The sequence below is a fragment of the Bos grunniens genome, chromosome 5 (assembly GCF_055505025.1).
Source record: "Bos grunniens cultivar Pamir isolate PY7600 chromosome 5, Bosgru_T2T1.0, whole genome shotgun sequence".
NCBI lineage: Eukaryota > Metazoa > Chordata > Mammalia > Artiodactyla > Bovidae > Bos > Bos grunniens.
Window position 1 is genome coordinate 75,365,565 of NC_141169.1, and position 24,477 is coordinate 75,390,041.

At 48.1% G+C, this 24,477-nt stretch overlaps 1 long non-coding RNA gene across 8 annotated transcripts; it reads left to right on the top strand.

The window, feature by feature from the left end:
* Positions 1 to 1,945: 1,945 nt before the first annotated feature.
* On the top strand, positions 1,946 to 10,727 carry LOC147372424 (uncharacterized). 8 transcript variants are annotated; one of them, XR_015164082.1, is made up of 5 exons: positions 1,968 to 2,089; positions 3,962 to 4,475; positions 5,999 to 6,097; positions 9,726 to 9,766; positions 9,946 to 10,727. It is a non-coding gene; the product is annotated as an uncharacterized LOC147372424 (long non-coding RNA). The 8 variants fall into 8 exon arrangements; XR_015164078.1 differs by lacking the exon at positions 9,726 to 9,766 and having other exon boundaries at positions 1,946 to 2,089; XR_015164083.1 differs by lacking the exon at positions 3,962 to 4,475 and having other exon boundaries at positions 1,952 to 2,089.
* Positions 10,728 to 24,477: the final 13,750 nt, after the last annotated feature.

Sequence of the window (24,477 nt, forward strand, 5' to 3'; positions counted from 1 at the left end):
TGGGCCAGAGCAAGGTTTTCTTCCAGGCAAGCGTGCTAGCTGACCTGGAGGAGGAGCGGGACCTGAGGATCACCGACGTCATCATCAGCTTCCAGGCCTGATGCAGGGGCTACCTGGCCGGGAAGTGAGTCCTGGGACACCCAGCCCACCCAGCCTGATCCTGGTTTGGGGTCCCTAGCTAGCCTGTGGTGGAGGGCACTTAGGAAGTGGGGCCTGGGCACCCTCATGCTGGCAGTTTTCCCCCGGGAGGCCCACAAGGCTTTCCCTGCCCCTGAATTTCTGCCTGAGGTTTAAAGTAAGCTGGCGGGAGGGATGACTGTGCTTGGATTTTATCTCCAGGAAAGCTCCTGCCTCCCACTGTTCCTCCCTGTGTCCCTTCTGTAGGGGTGACATCTAGATCTGGCTGTGCCCAGAGGACCCCAAGCTCTGGGGAAGAGGCATCGTCGAGCTCCAGCAGCTCCTGTGGGGTCAGAGGCAGACTTGTGCAGGTCAGTGGGCAGGGCAGCTGCCGGTTTGCCCCTTGACTCCTCTGTGTCTGGGCTCTGGGGCTTGTGTCCTTGCCTGAACTCTGAGCACTGGGACAGAATATCAAATGGATGTTTGCAGAATGTGAGCTGCTGACACTCTCCCACCAAACACAAGTCCCTGAGTTCCTGGAAGAGCACCCCCACCTCTCCCCTCCTCTCAGCTCCCTTATCTGCAAAACACGTCAGATACATAACAGTGGCTTTAAAAACAAACTATGGTTGGCTATCCTCATGGAATAATTTCCTGTCCCTCCCTCAAACGTTTCCAGGGGTGAAGCAGCCCTGAGGGAGGGGCAGGCGGGCCTCCATGGGGCATCCAGGTCCACTGCAGTCACTTCTGCTTGAGGCAAACCGAGAAGTTCACCAGCAGTCCAGCTGCAGGACTCTCAGACTGTGGGAACTTGACCTGCATTTCTTCATCTGTGAAACGGAGCCAGCACTCCTAGAGCTGGTGTGAGATTCAATAGGAAAGGCGTGGACGGTGCGAGCACAGCGCCTGCCACATGCTCTGCCCCCGTCTACAGAGGCTCTTTGCTCAGGAACCAAACGGAGACAGGGCCAGTGCTCCATTGCAGACTTCTCTGAGTTGCCAGGACACTGGTTTTCTGATAAATGTCTTCCATTTGGAGAGAAAAAAATCTGTTGTTGGGTGGAGATAAGCCAAGGTAGCAAAGGGCAGCGTGCTCTCAGCCCTTCCCATGAACTTCTGCATCCACCTTATGGCACTGACCACAAAGGCTGGGCCTCCTCATGTAGGTCACTGGGACTAAAGACACTAGTTCCATCCCTGCCAGCAGGGCTAAGTCTAGAGGGATCTGATCAAAAGGGATTGGTGGAAGGTCATGGACAGAGTGGCTGAGGGGTGGCCTTAGGCCCCTCTTCTAGGTAGCATGGGAGCAGAATAGGAAACTGTGGCCTCTACAGGCGAGGTCACGGAGGCCTTCTTAGAGGAGGTGATGCCAGATTTGGGTTTTGCAGAAAGCATTTCTCCCGGTTGGATGCAGCAGGTATCCCAGGCAGAAGAACCTAGAAGTGTGAGTGAATCCTAGAAGCCACCTGGACGTGGCCCTCAGCAGTAGAGTGTGACCAGTATGCACTGAGCAGCTGGTCTGTTCTAGGACTGTACCTCATGCTGGTGGCACGAAGGTGAACGAGGCAGGCAGGCTGGTGAGTGTGGGGTTGGAGGGGTGAGAAGATGGAATGGGGGAGGTGGGAGTGATTTGCCAAGGGACTCACGGTGTGTTGGTGGCAGGTCTTCCTTCATGGAGCCTGAGACGGAGTGGACTGTGTCAAGAAGGATGTGGGATGTCAGGACTGGGCTTCTTTCTCTAAGCGGGTCAGCTGGAGGTGGAAATAGTCCCAGGGTGGGGCCTGGTGGGCAGAGTGTTTGTTTGACTTGAACCACTCAGAAGTGAGGGTTTTGCTTTCACTTTTGCTTCCCAGAGTATAGCTAGGCACAGAGAGTATGTGTGGTCATTGCAGAGATGCACAGCTGGCGGCTGCCTCTGCACAGCTGAGAACGTCTGGATCTTGTTCACACTCAGCCAGAGGAAAACCCCTGGGTAAGCAGAGGGGAGGGACCCTGCCCATCTCCCCATCCTCAGGATGAATGTCTGAGAAAGGATGATGTCACTAGTTGACAGAAGAAGGGAACTGGAAGCGCAGAGAGGTGAGGTCATGGCCGAGGCAGCAGGTTAAGCAGGGGCAGAGCCTGGATGTGGAGGCAGGTGTGTCTGAGAGCTTCCTCCCAGCCGAGGGCCCCTAAACAGAGCAGAGGGAGGGCCACAGCTGCTCAGGTGGGCTCAGCTCAGGATGTGGACTCCTGAGACATGAGCGGCGACCCCAGAAGGAAGGTGGGTGTTGGGTGTGCTTAGTACTTTGGGAAATTGGAGGAAGCAGAGAGGGTAGAGGAGGACAGGGGAGTCAGAGCCTCCCCTCCTATGGCCTGGCCACCTTAAAGCTGTCCCCAGGCTGCTAGGCTGGGGCTGATGGGGGAAAGAGGATTTTTTTCAGTTACAAGGAATCAAGGTTTGTTGAAAAACCCTACCTCTGAGAGCCAGGCTCAGTGCCAGGCCCTGGGGACACTGAGGCTTGGAAATAGACAGGAAACCAAGTGGGGAGTCGAAGGGTGTTGGCTTCCTGTGTTTGCCAGGCCCTCTGCTCAGGATGAGGGTGATGGGAGGTCCTGTGTGGGGAAGGTGGCGCTGCTGGAAGAAGTGAGAAGGGCTCACTGCACAAGGTCCTCATACATCCCGGTGTTGCAATGTTAAAATAAAAAGCCAAACTCTACAGTATAACAGGAGGGGCATGAGCTTTGATCTATGTTTTTTACCGGCAGAGACAACCCTAGAAACGTTGGGGTATTAAAACCACATTCCCACTGACCCTCGTACCCATGTCCAAAGGCCTGGTCTTGGCCTCCTCTCTCCCCACAGAGAACTGTGTGACCCTGGGCAAGCTACCTCCTGTGGAATTGTTTGTTCTATTCCCTTACTAAGTTTTTAAAAGCTGATTTCCACTTTTCCCTGTGGATGCAGATGTTTTTTCTGACCTGGTTTATGGGATCCTTGGAAATTTTAATTTCCAAGAGTCCTGTAGGTCAGAATTTCCATTATATCTTGTGGAATGTGTGTATTTAGAAAGGCTTTCTCAAATCAATGTTATTTTTAATGCTTCCTTCAGCCCCTTCAGTTTTTTCTCTCTGGTGTATGTTGGATCCTTTTGAGAGATTGATTGATTAGGATCTTTAGTGTCTTCTCCATTCTCTTCCTCTCTCTCCCCTTCTCCCCTCTCTATCTTTCTAATTTTAACAGATGAACTGGGGTTGTGCTGTGTCATCGAGAAGCTGCTTGTTTCATGTCCCCATAAGGGGTCCCAGCCCTCATATTTTGAACAGGCTGTGCCCAGGAGGGTGGAGGGTGCCCAGAGGCCCTGGACTGGAGGAGCAGCAGAGACAGGGCCCCTGATGATGCGGGAAGTGTTCTCAGACCTGGAGAAACTGAGCACAAAGGGACCACGACCAGGAAATTGAAGCCTTCAAAAGGAGCTGGAGAGCAACTGGGGGAAGGTGGCAGAGGGAGGCTTGGAGCTGGGCCTCCAGGGACAAGTACCCCATCACGTGGAGAGGCCATTGGGGATACACATGTCGTGGGGAGGGGCAGCCTGTACCAAGTGAGGTGTCAGTCTCGTCCAGCAGGCCCTGTGGAGACAGAGAGTGTGAGGAAGACAGAAGCTGGGGCAGTCAGGCGGGTCCAGGTGCTCGGCCAGGGACTTTCTTAACGCCCCTTTCCCTTCCCAGGGAGGGTGACTGCAGGCACAGGAGGGAGATGGTTGGGGAGAATCTGTCTGCCCACTAGGAGGGGAGGGATGCATGACTGGCCATGCAGCTGGGCAGGCACAGGGTTCTCCAGGGTCCTCCCCTGTCCCACCAACAGCCTTCCGAAAGGGACCAATCAGAGGCTCACAGAGGAGGAAGCCTGGATAGGAATCCAGCAGAGGAAGCACTATCAGCATCCACACCCATCTGAGGCCCCAGACGAGGGTCAGGAAGAGGCCAAGAATGGGACGGAAGGACGGAAGGATGAGTCCAGTGTTCAACGCGCTTAAAACTGTTTGTCGTCATCCAGCATCCGGCCCTTCTGCCTGACCCTCCTCTTCTTTCTACTTGACTCTGTTCTCATGTTTCATGATTTCAGTAGGCTGACCTGGCTCCTGGGGTCCTGCAGCTTTGGGGCAGAGAAGGGGCAGGGAGCCCGCCAGCTCTCCTCTTCCATCTACTTGAAGGAGGGCCTGCCTTTGTGACTTCTCTCCCATCCACATGACCCTGCCTCCAGCCTTCGCCACCAGGCACACTCCCTAAAAACGAGGTGATGGTTACTCTTCCTGAGGGAGAGTTGTGAACATCGCAGAGGAAGGTGCAGAAAGAAAGATTCTAGGTTTGGAGCATAGGTGAGGGGATTTGGGGGAAGCTCTAAGGAAATGGGGCTGCTCTAGATTGGGAACTGCGGAGAATGGGAGGCAGCACTACCAACGGACTCTCAGTAACTCATCTATGGAGAGGGGAGAGCAGAGTGAGGCTGAAGGTGTGATTGGTAAGAAGGAGCAGTCCCTCTTTTCAGCCAGGGGAGGGGGCGTGGTGTTGGTGGGGGTGCAGTGACAGGTGTTTGCCTTCTCCTTCGCTCCTGCTCTCAGGGTGACCTTGCGTGAGGCTGCAGTTCTGTGAGAGTCTTACATCCAACGGGAGAAGAGCAGCACTCTGTTGTGACACCAGGCCAGCCTCCGGATGGCAGGGGTTCTTTCTTTCTCAATCCTTTATAAACATTCGTGTGAATAAACAGAAAGGAACATACCCATAGACTTCAAGACTCCTCTTATTATTAAATTCAATTAACAACAAAATATTTCCCATTATATTTACTCTTCTTTGCACCATAGAAACAAAAGAAAGATACCAGCTCAGTTGTGTCCAACTCTTTGCAGCCTCATGGACTGTAGCCCTCCCAGCTCCTCTGTCCATGGGATTTCCCAGGCAAGAATACTGGAGTGGGCAAGCATTTCTTTCTCCAGGGAACCCTCCCTGCCCAGGCATCAATCCCACATCTCTTTCGTCTTGCATCTCCTGCATAACCACTAGCATTCTTTTTAACCTTTATGTCTCTCTTTTTGGCCACACTTTTCTAAAGTCCTCTCCTTTGAATGTTATTATGAACACATGGCCTTTCACAGACTCAGCCTGTCTCAATGAAACATTCATAGCAATCATTATCTTTTATTGTTATTATTATATGTGGGTGCCCCCTTATGACCACTTCTCTGATCATCTTCAAGAGCATCCTTGTCTTTGCAGCAGCAGAGATGCCAGTCTCTGGAATTCACCCCCCCTGCAAGGGTCTTCCTTCCTTTGAGTGGATGGAAGCCCATGGCTGCACATGTGGGTGGGCAAGATGCTGCTGGACAATATCTCTTTAAGGTCACAGTTCACTCTCATTATTATGGTTTAACCCTGTTTTCATGCCTACTTTTCTAGAGAACTAGGTTTCATCAACATGAACATGTCTCCTACACTGACAGTTCTCACAGCAGGAGTCAACATTTCTTGTTGGCATTTAATTCAGCTTCTTCCATCATCTTTAAGGTGGTGGCACTAGAAACCACCCCATTCTTGTGGGTTACTGACTGCTATAAAGTGACTTCTGCTGTTTTAGAGTTAAAACAATCCAGTCCTAAAAGTGCATATGGTTAGAACAGATCAATTTGTACAGAGCGTTCTGCTCATTCCTTGCCAAGGAAAACCTTCTTCTTTAGATAGTTAATCAATGTCTTTAAATGATATTATTACATTGGGAGCTGCAATAGTGTGAGAATGTGTGCACAGGAAACAGGAACCTGGACTTGGGGTCTGGCTCTAGCACTAGCTGTGTGCTTTGAGTTAATTGCTTCACGTCTCTGAGCTTCAGTTTCCCTTCTTATAGGATCATTGTGAGAACTAAAAGGAAGTGAATTCATACCAAGCAATTGGGAAGGTGCCTGGTGTAAAGTGGAAAGTCATCAACCACAATAGCTAGTAAGTGGTAAGTATTGCATTTTGCTTTTTCTTGACTTAAATTTGATAGTATTTATTTACTTCTTAGATGCTTACTCCTTGGAAGGAAAGTTATGACCAACCTAGATAGCATATTCAAAAGCAGAGACATTACTTTGCCGACAAAGGTTCATCTAGTCAAGGCTATGGTCTTTCCTGTGGTCATGTATGGATGTGAGAGTTGGACTATGAAGAAGGCTGAGCGCCGAAGAATTGATGCTTTTGAACTGTGGTGTTGGAGAAGACTCTTGAGAGTCCCTTGGACTGCAAGGAGATCCAACCAGTCCATTCTGAAGGAGATCAGCCCTGGGATTTCTTTGGAAGGAATGATGCTAAAGCTGAAACTCTAGTACTTTGGCCACCTCATGCGAAGAGTTGACTCATTGGAAAAGACTCATGCTGGGAGGGATTGGGGGCAGGAGGAGAAGGGGATGACAGAGGATGATATGGCTGGATGGCATCACTGACTCGATGGACGTGAGTCTGGGTGAACTCTAGGGGTTGGTGAGGGACAGGGAGGCCTGGCTTGCTGCAATTCATGGGGTCACAGAGTCGGACATGACTGAACGACTGATCTGATCTGATCTGAACTGATCTGATTTACTTCTTATTAGGAAAAATAAGGATTTCATTTATTATTATACTTTCTGTTATACCTTTCCCCTTCTTTGCCTTTTATCATTATTCCACTAATTGTATGTCCTCTGTTACGAAGCTTTGTACTTGTAAGCACTTTATTTACATCCTTGTTTCTTATGCTCTCGACTGGACCTACTATTTCTTGATTCCCAGCTTTGTAAACTGAGATATTAATCCTTCTCCTCCCTTCAGTGCTTCGGCTCCCAAGTTGTAGAACTGTAGTTTAATTTTTATATTAACAAGTACATTTACTTCACATATTTAAATACTCTGTTTCCTTTTAAAAGATAAAGGTTATTTTATTAAGATAAAGGTTATTTTATAAAGACTATAAATGAAATAAAACTAAGATTTTTGAATCACTAATAAACCTGTGAGTTAATACACCTGTGAGTTATAATACACCTATGAGTTATATAGTATTATATATATTAATATTACTTCAGTTTTCAAACAGTCTCCAAAGGACTTGGACATAGATACATTTATTTTAGATTTTTTAAAAAATCAAACAAAAGTATTTACATTTTTTTGTGATATTATAATACATTTTTAAAGAGCTAACTTGTACCATATAGCTGCACATGCTGTTCAGCAGTTCACTTCAGTTCAGTTCAGTCGCTCAGTCATGCCCGACTCTTTGCGACCCCAAGAACTGCAGCACGCCAGGACTCCCTGTCCATCACCAGCTCCCAGAGCCTACCCAAACTCATGTCCTTTGAGTTGGTGATGCCATCCAACCATCCCATCCTCTGTCGTCCCCTTCTCCTCCTGAGCTTTAGTTTTTCCTAATGTTTCTAATTGGCTTCATTTACACCCCTTTCACTGTTTATCTTCAGCATTTCCTCCATTTCTTTCCAACGGTGCCTCATGTGATACCGAGTCTCCTGTCCCCGCAGACTCTGGACTTCTTATCCCATTCTGGACAGGTTTCTCTCTAGGTCTGCTGCGCACCCAGCTGGGATCCTTGGATTCCCTTCCCACGGGGTTGATGTTCCTGACTCCTGGATCCCACGTCTACCTCTCTCGTGGGTATCCTTTACTTTCCTCCATAATTAAACATACATGTAATCTATTTTTTTTCCCTGCATCTCATTTTGAGTAACTTTCTAAAAGTCTGGTGAAGGGTGAAGGCTGCTGTGAATATGGGATGGGACGTGGAGAAGGTGGGCTTGTCCCCTGCTCTCCCCTCGGCTTCCCTCTCATCTTACTCCCTCTGGGGCTCTGCCCAGCAGACCGTTCTTCTCTCCTGTGAACGCTCCCTGTTTCTCTCCCTCTACTGCACTCCCCTTTACTCAGCTATCACTTCTCCGTCCAGTGAGTCTTCAGACATTTGTTAAAGACTCTGCTTTCCTGTTGCTCCCATGCTTGTTTTTATTAGCAGCAGAGGGAGGAGAGGCAGGCTATGGGTTCCTGAGCCCGTGAGTGGGGTGGAACCAGTGTACCAAGGGCAACCTTCTGACCTTAGGTAAGTCAGCTAACATTTATGTGTCAGCTTCGTTATTTGTAAATGAGGATACAATGGTACACATGTCAAAAGCTAATGGAACAACATATGAGGTACCATTGGTAAAGTTTCAGAGCCGATACCAATGCAGAGCAATGATCACAAACACCAGTTGCTCTTATCAGTGAAAGTGAAAGTTGCTCAGTCATGTCCGACTCTTTGTGATCCCTTGGATTACACAGTCCATGGAATGCTCCAGGCCAGAATACTGGAGTGGGTAGCTGTTCCCTTCTCCAGGGGATCTTCCCAACCCAGGGATCGAACCCACGTCTCCTGAATGGCAGGTGGATTCTTTACCAACTGAGCCACAAGGGAAGCCCAAGTGAAGCTGTTTCCACTCGTTTTTGAACCGGGGACCTTTTGCGTGTTAGGTGAATATGATAACAACTACACTATGGAAACCATGCAGTCTTATCAGTAGATGGTATTATACCTATATATACCTTTACCATCATTTCAGTCAAGTCTCAGGAGGAGTAGTTGACAGAAGCTCTTTTGCTTTCTTAAAAAGAGTAGCTAAACATCATCAACACTTGCTTTCCTTCCTCATCTCCCATGGCAAGATAATCACATGCAGAACCAAAATAAATGATTTAATTATAAAGATCTGAATTTTTTTAAAGAAAGACCACTGAGAATGGGTATGTCTGAAAGGATGGACACCCTCATATATTATAAGTGTGAACATAAATTGCTACAGTTTCTTTGCATAGCATGGTGGCTCTAGATATGGAAATATTTTAGGTGTTGATGCCATCTGATCTTAATTCTACTTCTAGATATAGCTTAAGGATACAGTCTCAGATGTAGGTGAAGCCTTACACAAGGAGAATATTCTTTGCACTATTATTTACATAAAGGATTAGAAACTACATCAAGTCCAATATTCAGGAGGGGAAAGCAAGGAGGACAGAACAGCTGCAGGGGTCTCAGCCACTCAGAGCAGGGATACAGGAATTTGGGCAGGGCTGATGGGACTCCAGGCCCTTGTGGGGAAAAAGGCTCTTGCAGAAGCAAGGAAGACCTGGGCTATGGGAGCTGTATCACCAGGAACTTTATCAAGGAGAGACTTGATAGGGAGCAAGACATCATTTTGGAAGGAAGAGTCATTTACCAATTAACATATATCCACAAATAAATCTTTCTGTATATATAGGGAGTAGAGCATAGTCATCACACACATGTGATTCGCACCAGAAAGAGTCAGGGTCTAGTCTAGACTCTGGCACCAGCGTGACAATTTGGACTCAGCTAAGTTTGAGTGAGTTTCAGGAGCCTGCAGGTCAAGGACACTGGATCAATGTTGTCATTAATATTAGTTATTATCAATTCAAAAACACAGTTGTCCCAACCTCACCTCATTTCCAGAGTATCACCTCCTATCTGTTCTTCTAGTCTCTGGCTTTATTGTTCCTATAACTTCACAGATGGCTGTCCCCTGTCTGATTTCCTTCCCCTTGTGCCCCAACAGGAGAGCAGGACTCTGACTTGGCTTGGAAGGAGCTGTAGGAGGTGAATGACTTTTCTTAACTAACAACCAGCAGAGCCCAGGAACAGAGAGTCACACTGGGCTAAGTTCCTGGAGGCACTGGTGGCCGTCCCGGGGGCACCCACCGGAGAACTTGTCCCTCGCTGCTCCCTGCAGCCTCTGCCCCTCACAGTGGAGCTCACAGTCTTTTTCTCTCCCCAAGGGTGAGGTCACACCTCCTTGCAGCCTGACGCAGACAAGAAGCTGAAGGGAGATCCCTGAGACCCCCTGATGCCACCATGAGCTCAGAAAACTTTGGATACTGCTCAGGTAGTCAGCTCTCTCTTCTCTGCAAGGTTCCTACTTGTGACCCAGAATTGAGGGAGGTTTTTCCAGGCTGAGTTAAACTACAGAGGAATCAAGAACCATGAAGAAGATGGATAAGCATCCTTGAGCTTCCAAGAGACCAGCAGATTCCCCTCACCCTGGGGTCTGCCCACAGCCTCCTTCCCAGCCATCTCCTCAGGGAGCCATGACCAAGGTGCTGACTTCCTGCCTCTCCCACCACCCAGCAAGTGACTCAGTACAGTGGCCTGGAGAGCACACGCTGAGCATGGACAGCAGATGGCAGTCCCCAAGGCCAGGCAGGCCTGGGAGAGGAGGTCCTCCAGCATCATTGGACTTCTCCTGCTCTCTCCCTTGGCCCAAACCTCCTCCTGTCCCAGACCCTGGGGCATCACCACAGAAGCTGTTTCCTCCAGCTCTTCCCAGCCACCAGCCTAGCCGCTCTGCAAGGGTCAGTGGACCTTGCTTTGAACCCCAGTCTGGCCTTTGCCACCTCCCACCTGGAGGGGAGGGGTGATGAGGATCACATCTGGCTCCACTCCTCCTCCACTGGTTGATCCCCTCCCCTGCCCATCCTAGAGTCTGTGGTCAGAAACAGGAATCCTCTCACATGGTAGTTTTACTCAATGGCATGTGGTCATAAAGTCTTTTTTAAAATTAGGTAACATGAGTTTGTAATGTTTTCTAAGTTTCATGATTACAGCATTATATTTCTACTTCTATATATGCTACTGCATGCTCACCACCAAAAATGAGTCGCAAAGAATCCCCCTTGTGTGCTATAGAGTAGAATGAACAAATCACGAAGTTTTAAATTGAAGGAGGATTCAAAGTCTTGTCCAAGAAATGTCTGACACTTGACCTTGGATTCAACCTCAGAGCTTTCAGCTCTGTGGCCTTGGGCTGTCCATTGTCCTGTCTGAGTTTCACTTGCCTCTTCTGTGAGATAAGGATAATGCCTCTTTGTATGGATTTACCAAGAAACACATTTGATATCAAGTCCCAGCCCACACACATATATATAGCCTGGCCACCAATATCCTACCTACAATTCCATAACCTCCAGATCTCTGAAATCGCTCAGGGATTTTGATAACTCATTGAGGAGTGAGCTGAGGCTATTTGTAGTCATTACATTCTTTATCCCATTTAACGTGAGTATTCAATTGTTTCACTGCCCCAACATGAAAGCATTCATTTATAGGGTGCTGCCCGTCTATTCTGGAGGTGGTAACTAACAAATCACACTTGCTCTCTCTTCTCTTTGTGTGTGTGTGTTTAGTTGCTCAGTCATGTCCAACTCTTTGCAACCGCATGGACTGCAGCCTGCCAGCCTTCTCTACCTGTGGGATTCTCCAAACAAGAATATGGAGTGGCTTGCCATGCCCTCCTTCAAGGGATCTTCTTGACTCAGGGATCAAACCTGCCTCTCTTACATCTCCCGAGTTGTCGGACAGGTTCTTTACCACTAGAATTCCCTGGGAATCCCACCTATGACCTCAATTTACCTGGGAATCACACATAGGATCTCATTTCACCTAACCTCCTTACAAGCCCTATCTTCAGAAAGGTCACCAGGGAGTTAACTCTTCAACACAAATTGGGTGGGGGGAGGGGGGACAGTCCATCCATAACCTTAGGTGACCTCAACAAGCGCACCCCAGGTGACTGCTGCTCAGCAAGAGGAATTTTAACTATTTTATACTCTAACATTTATGTCCCACCACTAATTCTTCTAATCTTATTCCCTTTCCTTTCATCTAGATATTGAGATCTTTTTTGAGGATGTTGTTGAGTGTCTCTGGGACATACTGAGCAGAGAGACACTGCTACTCCTGCTGAATGAATTCCTGGAGAGAATTAAGGCTGAGGCCAGTTTGTCCAGGTAACCGGCACAGGTGCACCAGGAAGGTCACCCACGTCCCCCAGCACCAGGCTAGCTTCCTCCTGGAGTAACGCCTCCTCCAGGCAGGACCCTACTGTTGGGGCTAGGGGTGTTCCTTCTCAAGATTCCATCAGGAATGTTTCCTCCATGTCATTTGCTGACAGTGAATGATCGTGGGTTGAGAAGAGATGAAACCTGCAAGGAAGGGGCAGGTTATGTGACCTTGGACAAGTTACTGAACTACTTTCTGCTTTAGTTTCTTCATCTTTTCATTGTTATTGTGAGGACACTGAGATCATGCATGTAAAGTGCTTCCCATAATGACTGACACAGAGTAAGTACTCAATCAATTCAGTTCAGGTCAATTCAGTCGCTCAGTCGTGTCTGATTCTTCGCAACCCCATGAATCACAGCATGCCAGGCCTCCCTGTCCATCACCAACTCCCGGAGTTCACTCAGACTCACGTCCATCAAGCCAGTGATGCCATCCAGCCATATCATCCTCTGTCGTCCCCTTCTCCTCCTGCCCCCAATCCCTCCCAGCATCAGAGTCTTTTCCAATGAGTCAACTCTTCGCATGAGGTGGCCAAAGTACTGCAGTTTCAGGTTTAGCATCATTCCTTCCAAAGAAATCCCAGGGCTGATCTCCTTCAGAAAGGACTGATTGGATCTCCTTGCAGTCCAAGGGACTCTCAAGAGTCTTCTCCAACACCACAGTTCAAAATCATCAATTCTTCAGCGCTCAGCTTTCTTTACAGTCCAACTCTCACATCCATACATGACCACTGGAAAAACCATAGCCTTGACTAGACGGACCTTTGTTGGCAAAGTAATGTCTCTGCTTTTGAATATGCTATCTAGGTTGGTCATAACTTTCCTTCCAAGGAGTAAGCATCTCTTAATTTCATGGCTGCAGTCACCATCTCCAGTGATTTTGGAGCCCAGAAAAATAAAGTCTGACACTGTTTCCACTGTTTCTCCATCTATTTCCATGAAGTGATGGGACCGGATGCCATGATCTTAGTTTTCTGAATGTTGAGCTTTAAGCCAACTTTTTCACTCTCCACTTTCACTTTCACCAAGAGGTTTTTTAGTTCCTCTTCAGTTTCTGCCATAAGGTGGTGTCATGTACATATCTGAGATTCTTGATATTTCTCCCGGCAATCTTGATTCCAGCTTGTGTGTCTTCCAGCCTAGCATTTCTCATGATGTACTCTGCATTGACGTTAAATAAGCAGGGTGACAGTATACAGCCTTGACGTACTCCTTTCCTATTTGGAACTAGTCTGTTGTTCCATGTCCAGTTCTAACTGTTGCTTCCTGACCTGCATACAGATTTCTCAAGAGGCAGGTCAGGTGGTCTGGGATTCCCATCTCTTTCAGAATTTTCCACAGTTTCTTGTGATCCACACAGTCAAAGGCTTTGGCATAGTCAATAAAGCAGAAATAGATGTTTTTCTGGAACTCTCTTGCTTTTTCCATGATCCAGCGGATGTTGGCAATTTGATCTCTGGTTCCTCTGCTTTTTCTAAAACCAGCTTGAACATCAGGAAGTTCATGGTTCACGTATTGCTGAAGCCTGGCTGGAGAATTTGGGGCATTTCTTTACTAGCGTGTGAGATGAGTGCAACTGTGCGGTAGTTTGAGCATTCTTTGGCATTGCCTTTCTTTGGGATTGGAATGAAAACTGCCCTTTTCCAGTCCTGTGGACACTGCTGAGTTTTCCAAATGTGCTGGCATATTGAGTGCAGCACTTTCACAGCATCATCTTTCAGGATTTGGAACAGCTCAACTGGAATTCCATCACCTCCACTAGCTTTGTTCGTAGTGATGCTTTCTTTCTTTTTTTTTTTTTTTTCTTTTTTCGTAGTGATGCTTTCTAAGGCCCACTTGACTTCACATTCCAGGATGTCTGGCTCTAGGTGAGTGATCACACCATTTTTATTATCTTGGTCGTGAAGATCTTTTTTGTATAGTTCTTCTGTGTATTCCTGCCACCTCTTCTTAATATCTTCTGCTTCTGTTAGATCCATACCATCTGTCCTTTATTGAGCCCTTCTTCGCATGAAATGTTCCCTTGGTATCTCTAATTTTCTTGAAGAGATCTCTCGTCTTTCCCATTCTGTTGTTTTCCTCTATTTCTTTGCATTGATCTCTTAGCAAGGCTTTCTTATCTCTTCTTGCTATTCTTTGGATGCTTATATCTTTCCTTTTCTCCTTTGCTTTTCGCTTCTCTTCTTTTCAGAGCTATTTGTAAGGCCTCCCCAGACAGCTATTTTGCTTTTTTGCATTTCTTTTCCATGGGGATGGTCTTTATCCCTTTTTCATGTGCAATGTCACGAACCTCTGACCAGGGTTCATCAGGCACTCTATCTATCAGATCTAGTCCCTTAAATCTATTTCTCACTTCCACTGTATAGTCATAAGGGATTTGATTTAGGTCATACCTGAATGGTCTAGTGGTTTTCCCTACTTTCTTCAATTTCAGTCTGAATTTGGCAATAAGGAGTTTATGATCTGAGCCACAGTCAGCTTCTGGCCTTGTATTTGTTGACTGTATAGAGCTTCTCCATCTTTGGCTGCAAAGAATATAATCAATTTGATTTTGGTGTTGACTATCTGGTGATGTCCATGACTAGAGTCTTCTCTTGTGTTGTTGGAAGAGGGTATTTGCTATGACCAGTGCATTTTCTTGGCAGAACTCTATTAGTCTTTGTCCTGCTTCATTTTGTATTCCAAGGCCAAATTTGCCTGTTACTCCAGGTGTTTCTTGACTTCCTGCTTTTGCATTCCAGTCCCCTATGATGAAAAGGACATCTTTTTTGAGTGTTAGTTTTAAAAGGTCTTGTAGGTCTTCATAGAACTGTTCAACTTCAGCTTCTTCAGCATTACTGGTTGGAGCATAGGCTTGGATTACTGTGATATTGAATGGTTTGCCTTGGAAACAAACAGAGATCATTCTGTCATTTTTGAGATTACATCCAAGTACTGCATTTCAGACTCTTTTGTTGACCATGATGGCCACTCCATTTCTTCTAAGGGATTGCTGCCTGCAGTAGTAGGTATACTGGTCATCTGTGTCTTACTTAGGCAGTGACTTCTTTTGTTTGTTTTATTGAAGGATAATTGATTTACAACACTCTGTTAATTTTAGGTATACAGCAAAATGATTCAGTTATACAGGTATCAATTTATTTATCTGGGCTTCTCAGGTGGTAAAGAATGTGTCTGCTAAGCAAGAGACACAGGTTTGATTCCTGGGTAGGGAAGATTTCCTGGAGGAGGAAATGATACACAATTCCAATATTCTTGTCTGGGAAATCCCATTGGAGCCTGGTATGTTACAGTTCATGGTGTTGCAAAGAGTCGGCTATGACAGAGCATCTCAGTATGTATATATCTATATTCTTTTTTGTTCATTTCCATTATAGTTTATTACAAAATATTGAATACTGTTCCTATGCTACTACAGTAGGCAGACTCTTGTTTATCTGGTGTGTATCTGTTAATCCCATCGCCTAATTCACCTATCCCCACAAAACTTGGTTTAAAAGTTCATTATCTATGTCTATGAGTCTGTTTCTATTCTGTAGGTAAGTTCATTTGTATTATTTTCTGGATTCTACATGTAAGTTAATAACACATATTTATCTTCATCTGACTTACTTCACTCAGCATAGTAATTTGTAGATCCATACATATCGCTACAGATAATATTACTTCATTCTTCTTTATGGCTGAGTAGGATTCCATGGAGTGTATACATGTACCACATTTGCTTTACTCATTAATCTGTCAACAGACATTTAGGTTAATATCATGTCTTGGCCATTATGAATAGTACTGCTATGAACATCAGGGTATGTGTATCTTTTCAAATTAGAGCTTTAATTTTTTTTGTAGAAATATGCCCAGAAGTGGGATTGCTAAATCATATGGTAGCTCTATTTTTAGTTGTTTAAGAAAACTCCATATGGCCTTCGATAGTGGCTGCACCAATTTACATTCCCAGCAACAGTGTAGGAGGGTTCCCTTTTCTCCACAGCCTCAGAGCATTGTAGATGTAGGGGATGGCCCCTGTGATCGCTGTAGGGGAGATAACTTAACGTAGTTTGATTGCATTTCTCTAATGATTAGTGACACTGAGTATGTTTTCACGTACCTGCTGGCCATCTGTACGTCTTCATGAAGAATTGTCTGTGTAGATCTTCAGGCAGTGGCTTCTTGATGACAATGGTGGTGATGATGTTGGTGGCAGCAGTGGTGTGACAACACAGTGGATGGAACATCTGACACGTTGCCAGGAGCTCTTTGGTTCCAGAGTGCACCAAGAGACCAAGGAAAATTGGTGAAATTTCCATGAAAATTTGTTGTTTCATGGATTCCATGAAAATCCAAACGTGGAGGAGGAACAGAGGTTGATTAAAAGAAAGAAAGAAAGAAGAATGAAACAAGGAGGCAGAAACAGGTCAAGGAACTTTTCGGTGTGTCAGGAGATGAAACAGCCTGAGGCCAACAGACACGACTCTCTGACCCTCGGTTTCTTCTTCAGCTGGGGATGAGGCTGGATAAGATATTTCAGGTTGCTCTGGTTCTCTCCACCTTGTGTTCTCTAGACTCTGGTTCAATAAATATGAGCTGATTCACTGAGGCTTCCTTGCATTGACTGAGGGGCTCAGCTGGGCTCCAGATGGCTGACCTCCTTCCCCATGAGCCTGTCTCCCATGGTCTCAGGGAGCCCGTCCTCCATGGCTTCTCCTGCCTGCCCGCTGGGCTCCCATCCGATCATTTCCCTCAGACCCTGGATCCCCACAGGCCCCGTGGGATGCCCAGGGATACCTGTGTCATCTGACTTGAGCTGAGCTCGGGGATGCTCCTCTTCCAGCCCCGGGGACCAGGATGGACACGGGGCACCCAAGCGTGATTGAGAGCAGAGGGCTTGAGTGCAGGTGTGAGAGAGGGTCAGCCGTAAGCCGAGGGGAGAGAGAGACAGCACACACCTCATCCAGGCTGCCTTCACATTTCACCAGAGCTCCTGCAGGAGGTTCCAGAACCACCTTCCTGTGTTTACCTTGGGACACTGCCCTGACCCACTCATCTATTCCCCACACAGGGCTAGAATGACCCTTACGTATATTGATCTTTGCAGTACCTGCCTCCAGCCTTTCTCTGGCTGCCCATGACTTGAGCACAGATGCCAAACCTTAACTGCAGACCAAAGCAGTGTGCAAGAGCCTGGGTTCCCCTGAGGGTGGAGCTGGAGGCCAGTGTCACTCCATCCCTAGGGGCAGGACTGAGGGGCTGGGGGATGGGAGCAGGGACGGAGGGAAAATCCATCCAAGGCCATGTTCTGACCTGGTCTCCCATCTGGGATTGCACCTGCCTGGACCTTCTGAGGAGCCTTCATGGGATACCGCAGTCTCCTCCTCTCCAGGGAGGAAAGGGGAGCATCTGGGTGTGGCTCTCACCCCCACGGGCCTGCTCCACAGGGCACCAACTCTCTGTGTTTCCACGTGTGGAGCATGTGAGCACCAAACAGGCTTTTATTTCTGGAGCCCAGGGTAGGAAGCCAGAGACCCGGGACCTGGAAATGATTCCAGGAGAACTCCTCAGTCCCTCCCGATGTGCTGCAGAGACTTCTCGCACTTTTGTCCAAACCTCCCTTGGAAGACTTTCCTCAGTGCCTCTGATTCTGACTCCCTCTCATCCAGTGTTACCCTGAGGCTTCAGTCAGCCCTTCCATTCCTTCCTGAAGATGTCAGCAAGAAAAAAAGCAAAGTGAAGTCCCTCAGTCATGTCTGATTCTTCGTGACCCTATGGAGCGTAGCCTGCCAGCCTCTCCCATCCATGGGACTTTCCAGGAAATAATACTGGAGTGCGTTGCCATTTCTTTCTCCAGGGGATCTGGACAAGGATCAACTCAGGGATCGAACCATCAGCAGTCATGGCCATCGCCTGCCTGACCTTCAGAATTAGGAGTTCATTTCTTCATCAGTTCCTGGAGAATTCCCATCCTGCACAGACTTCTGGGCAGGTTTCAGGCACTGGATACAGAATCATTCAGTGTCCACCCCCATGTCTCCCTGAACCCTTAGAGCTGGACCCCACTGAGCTCAATGTGTGGTGGATGCAATTCCACAGTGACCCCTGTGTCAGGTGAGATCCCGGTGGTTCTGAGCAACAGAAACTGAGTCTGACTAAGTGAGCACAGAAGAGGGTGCTGGGGGAAGCAGAGAAGGTCAGAGAAAGGAAAGAAACCCCCAAACTCGCACAGTTCAGGAAGTACAGGAAGCAGGACAGGTCCCCCTGCAGGAGCTCACGGTCTGTCCCCTGAGGCCCCTGCCAGCAGGGGCCTTAGGTCCAGGCACCAGGAATCCCAGTGTCAAATTCTCAGGACACAGAATAGCTTGGGTCCAGGGACTATGTTTTTGGACCAGTAGGTCAGGCTGAAGGGTGAGGAAGATGAATGGGTAACAGGGACCCTGAACCCTGGGGATAAAGTCTCAGGTCAAGAGGCTCCAGATGGAGTGCTTCCTAGATACACGTGTGCCCTCTTCTCAGACCAACAGACATGACTCTCCTCACGCTGTTCTGGGTCCAAGCACCCCTCACACGACAGTAGGTGCACCGCTCACTTCCCCAGCTGGAAACAAACACGAATCCCCTCCACCTGGTGCATGTCGCAGGGATGTCAGGGGTGAAGGGCCCCAGCGTGATGCCAGTGCTTCTCCTGCTCTGTTGAGCCCCTTTCTCAGTACTCTGCATGTATGTTATATATGTGCAGGCAACAGGGAGGTGCAGTAGGGACCCGACCTCCAGGAATATTGCTCCCCTGATACCAGTCTTCACTGGGATCCCACTCCCTGTTCCTCTTTCCTGAGGGGAAATTCACTCCTGTGGAGCCTGGGCTGGGCCATTGCTGTGACAGCACTGTCACCTGGATCCTCATCGGATCCTCACTGCACCTCTGAGAGCAGGTGGTATCACCCCACGGAGAACAGGTGGAAGCTGGGCCCAGGGTCCAGGAATGTGGCTGTTGGGGGCCAGAGTGAGGTACTCCGCCCATGACAAAGGTCATGAGGAAGGAGGCTCGACATAAGCAAAGGCGGGATCGAGCCTCAGGAGTCCCCCTGGAACTCCTCGAGCATCTACCCCCATAACCAGAGCCTGCCTACTTTACCACTTTGTGCTCTCACCTACATCTCTGACTTTACGGGGGGGCTGTCCCCCACCACCTCTTTCGGAGAAGGAGTTAACCTAGAGCTCCAGTTAATAAAAACTCCTGGGCGTGACAAGAGTGTTTTAACCTACAAACTCCTCTGAAGGTTCTCTAGCCTGCCTGACAGGCTTGTCCGGCCACATGTGATTGCTCACAGCCTCCCAACCGTGAGAGGCACGAGATGCTTTAAACCTTCTAAAAACAGGTTCCTTAGAAAAGTTAGAAAACTATTAGTATAAGTATAATGGGCTGATTAGAAATTGTATTGGTGAAGGGTTTTTCATTTGTTGAGCCAATGTTTGTTGCTAAGTCTCCATATCCCCTGCCCTTACACACATTAATGAATATATAGAAGAAACAAGTATTAACCTTTGATATTAATCACGTTAGACCTTAGGCTAAGTAAATTCTTTCCTTAACTAAAACCCACTACACCCTCACCCTATAGGAATGTAACTTTATTTGGGTAGTGTCTGTTTTAAGAATAATCACCCCTGGAGAAATAAGTGTCCTGGTTGACTGACCGCTGTCACAAGGAGAGGGTCATAAATTGTCAGCAGGCCCCCTGGCCAGAAGATGATGTAACACACCTAAGACCTCTGTATACATTTGTATGAAGCACCTGACTTTGATAAAAGTCAGGACTGCTGACCCCGCGTGACTTTTGCATAACATCTCAGTGTATAAAAGTAGACCATGGAAAATAAAGAATTGGGATCAGTTTCTCAAAATACTGGTCTCCCCATGTCGCTCTCTCTCTCACTCTGGCTGAGTCTCCATCTGGAGCGCGGAACCCACCATGCTTACTAATTATGCCTGGGCTTCTAAGATCTGACCGGGGAGGCCTCAGTGTCTCCTCTCCTTCGGGAGAATGGAAGGACGCCTATGACCTACGTAAGTGGTGCAAACTTCTTGTCTTGAAGTTTTATTGGTCTCCCGCGTAAACCAAGCCACTCAGCCTCTTTTCTCCACTGAATTTTCCTACTGAGCTATCCTCATCCTATTACTATCTTTGATAAAATATTTAAATAAATAGGTCGCCGACGCCGTCCCCGCTTCGAATACCCTGGATCAGCCGGGGCAGGACACCGGCACGTGGCCACGTCCCCTGCCTGGGAAGGACTGTCCGGGGAGGGGCCTCTGTGTGCTTCCAGCCTCTTTCCTGCGTCCAGGTTGAGCTGATTGGTCGGGAGGACACAGGGTGTCCTGTCCCAGGAGGAAGTGAAGCCAGCACGTGGTGTTTCTGTAGCACAGCTGTCCTGGGTCCGGGCCAGTGTACCTGCCTTCCTGGAGCCCAGGTCACGCGGCTGTCTGTCGCCACCTGCTGTCCTGTCCCACGTGGGGAGAGACTGGCAGGGGTCTGTGCCGCACGCACGTGCCCACCACCCAGGACCCGAGTCCCTCCCAGCAGGGCCTCTGGTGTGGTTTCTAGTTTCTCTGCAGGCCCTGGCACTGGGTGGTTTTAAGCTGCTGCTCCCATGTCTCAAAGGTACCTTGCAATTCACAGAGCCGCCATCACACCAGCTGCACACAGCCTCCTGTTGGCTTGTTCCTGGGGCTTAAACCTAACTGAGCAGTGTTGTACTAAGTTGCAGAGGTCAGTATTTACACTAAAGCTGCTTCTTTTCAGCAAGTTGTGTTGCTTGCACAGAATATCTACCAAGTGTTTACACTCAGATGAGTGATGAGCTGGGCTGGGCCCCATCTCCCTGTCAGTGACAATCGGTGATAAGAGACTTGTTCTGTCACAGCCCTGCTTCCAAACCACGTGTAGTCCCAGCCAGCTCTCCTGCCTGTGGCTGCACCATGCTCAGCCTCTGCTGCTTAGCTCCTCTGTCTCCTAAGGCTGCTAAACCCACTTTTGACTTTACATTACCTGTTAAACATAAAAAAATTAAAAAAAAGCTTTTTCTCTATTTCCCTAAGGTAAAGCTGCCTGAACCCCGATGTCCACTGTGACCGTTGGTAGAAGTGCACATGAGCAAAGACACCCAGATGTAAGATTCCTTCAGGGCTGAGGTTCTGTGTTTGTCTGCAAGTCTAACTCATTACTTCCCCTTTGCTGACCGCAACTTGTTCCCTTCCCAACCCCTTCTCCACTATACCCCCAGGTCCTGCTTTCCCTGTATCTGGAAAAGCCTGCTCACAGTGTAGCAGGACAGACCCTGACTCCAGGCTCCTCACCCAGCCTTGGCCTTGCTCCAGAGCTCAGTGGTGTGTGCTAGTATGGGGAGTGGGGTGTGGTATGGGATAAGCATCCAGCCAAGGTCCTCGGTTTCTCCCTCGTGGTCCCCCAGATCCCAGCTCATGACTCAGAAGTGAGGCCAGAACAGCTCACGGCCAGAGGGGACAGCAGAGGGAGGCCCCAAGGCCAGACAGGGCAGGGAGCGGAGGTCCCGCAGTATCCCTGAAGCTTCTCCTGCCCTCTTTCTTGGTCCGAGACTCCTCGTTCTCGCAAACCCTGGGGCATCACCACAGAGGCTGTTTCCTCCAACTCTCGCCCTGCTGCCTGCCCAGCTGCTCTGCAAAGATCAGCAGACCCTGAACTGAACCCCAGTCTGGCCTTTGTCGCCTCCCCTTTGTGTGACCTGGAGCACAGTTATCTGACCTCACCTGTAAAATGAGAAGAATATTTCCCTATATTGTTATGAGGATGAAATGTAATGTGCTCTGTGGCCTGGGCCACACAGTAGGTCCTGCTGAGTGTGGAACTGTCCCCTCTACCTAGACTGTGTTAGATGCAGGTGGAAAACTCCCCCTCCCCCAGAATCACCTCTCCTTCCATGCTGTGTCACCACACCCGCCCAGGGATCTCATATATAAGCATGTGCTTACCAGGTCTGATACCTCAGGGAGGTACTGGCTCTACTGATCTCAAACACCCCTGTAGATACCCAAGTGCTCTACTATTTACTCCACTCACCCACACCCCAATCAATAAATACACAGATTTTGTGCTCTGGTTTCCCTCCATATGAGACCTGGGTTCCTTTCACTCTTACTAAAATAGGAAAAAGAAAAAAATTAACAACCCTTCATGCTGCAGGATAGACAGAGAGAGAGTGAGCTGGTATCTCTTCCTCTTCAAATAAGGACACAAATCTTCTTGGATTAGGGCCCCACACTTATGACCTCATTTCACTGTAATTTCCACCTTAAAGACCCTATCTTCAAATAGACTCATTGAGGTGGAGGTGAGGCTGTGGCTTCAACATATGATTGGGGCGGTTGGACACAGTCCACCCATAACCCCAGGTGAATTCATCACGAGTGCCCCCAGGTGACTGCTGCTCAGGAAGATTAACTTTAACCACTTCATGCTCAGTACCATTTACCATTTACCATTTACATTACACCATAATTTCTTCTCATCTTAGTCTTTTATCCAGCTAGGGTAAAAGCTTTTTTGAGGATACCACTGAGTATATCCAGAAGAGAGTAAGCAACAAAGAGCTGCAAAACCTGCTCACTAAGGCAAAACCCAGGAGAATTTTGTGATTGAGGCCCGTTTGTCCAGGTAACCTACACAAGTGCATCATCCCCCCACCTCAGGCTAGCTTCCTCCTGGCAGGCCTCCTCCAGGGGTCAGAGTGGAGCAGAGGGTCCAGGCTGGAGGACTAGTAGGCAGGCTTAGGCAGCAGGACCAGGACTAGAGTGAGGAGAGTGGGCCCCGAGGACACAAACTGAAGGGGCTGTGACCCTGGCAGAGGTCCCCTGAGTGGGAGGGGAACATTTCTTCCCTCCCTGACAGGATCCCCTCAAACTGGGCTAGAGGGCCCTGGGTGACTGTGTCTGCACACCCTGCCTGGGACCTGGCTTCTCCCTCCATCTGGGACCCTCTTCTAGTCTACGTGGAGCCGCCCTGACAGTGGAAGACCGTGTGGCTCAGGGAGCCCTCGAGGGTCACAGTGAGTGGCTGCGACTGTGTGTCATTTGAGGGATTCTGAGGAGCCTCACACATCCCCACCAAAGAGGAAAACACTTCCTCCACCAGCTGTGCAAGTGCCGGTTTATTCAGGCTCAGCCATTCAGATGTGTGTTTCCTCAAGTCTCTTGAGTCTTTAGAGTTTCCATAAAGTTGCACACGGCCTTAGGGTGCAGGTATGTGACGCTGTCGCCAGGTAAGGTGTGAGTTAGCTGGTGACCCCTGAGAGGTCAGAGTGCTGGGCACTGAAGGATGTCAGGATTCCAGCTACGGTTTATTGCAGAGCAGAATTCAGGTTCCATCAGCTCCCAGACAGCGTCTGGGCGGGTTTCACACATGAAGCCTCCATTGTCCTCAGGATGAGTAACTGCCCTGGATTCAGTGTGCAGCAGGGCGCACAGAGCACTGCCCCAGGGGTGCTCACCCTGCTCAAAACAGATCGTGATGTTTTTTAAAATGTTCATTTTGCCTGAAATATAGCATCAAATAAGTTGGGGAGCTGTCATAGGATGCGATTTCTGGAAACCTCTGGGTATGTGTACTGTGTATTTTGCTTATCCGTGCAAGGTCTGCAGTGCTCAATTTGTGCCTCTCTTCGTATTGTCATAGTCTTTCTTTTCTGTTAGTTGCCAGTAAGTTAATTCGGAGTTAAAGAGTTTTAAATGCACAACAACAAAAGCCCTTTTGTGATGTTGAATGAGAATAGGTCCAGGCCTCAGTCTTTATTTATTATCGTGATGCTTTATTTGTCTATTACTGTGACCATTTCCAAGCTAAAAAATTAAAAACAAATTACTAATACCCTGGCCTGTTGTCTCTGAGTACTCCCAGAGGTCAGACTAATACCCTAGTGTCCAGCTCCTCTGGAGGGCAGTGCAGATATTACATGACCCGAAGCCACCATCGTATGTCACTTTGTCAAACTGTCCCGTTGCCAAAGGCCCAAGCAGTCAAGCACACTCCTATCAGCCAGAATATTCCAGGAGCTTAGGGGCCACTTCCTAGTTGCCAAGGGCAAAGAGCAGGTTGACTCCTCACTGCACATTAAGGCCCTTGAATGAAGGTTTTCTCCCCCAATCCCACTTGTGTTAGTTTCTCTGCGGACTTTCCACCCACAAGTCCTTTGGAAGTGACGCTGTTGACCTGCCTCTGAGCATCTTTATCAAATACCTCTCTTAAGACTATCTTAAAATGGCTTTTGCTTGTTTATTTCATGATTGAATAATGGAGTATCCATGAGGTACAAACATGTGTTTAATGTTGAAAATAATTTACATTTGCAAAATTCTTCCCTTGTGATTTATAATAAAATCTCTGTGGTTTATGCAGAATAGATCCATTGAGCTTATTTTACAGACAAGCAAAGTCTTTTCCTTAATCC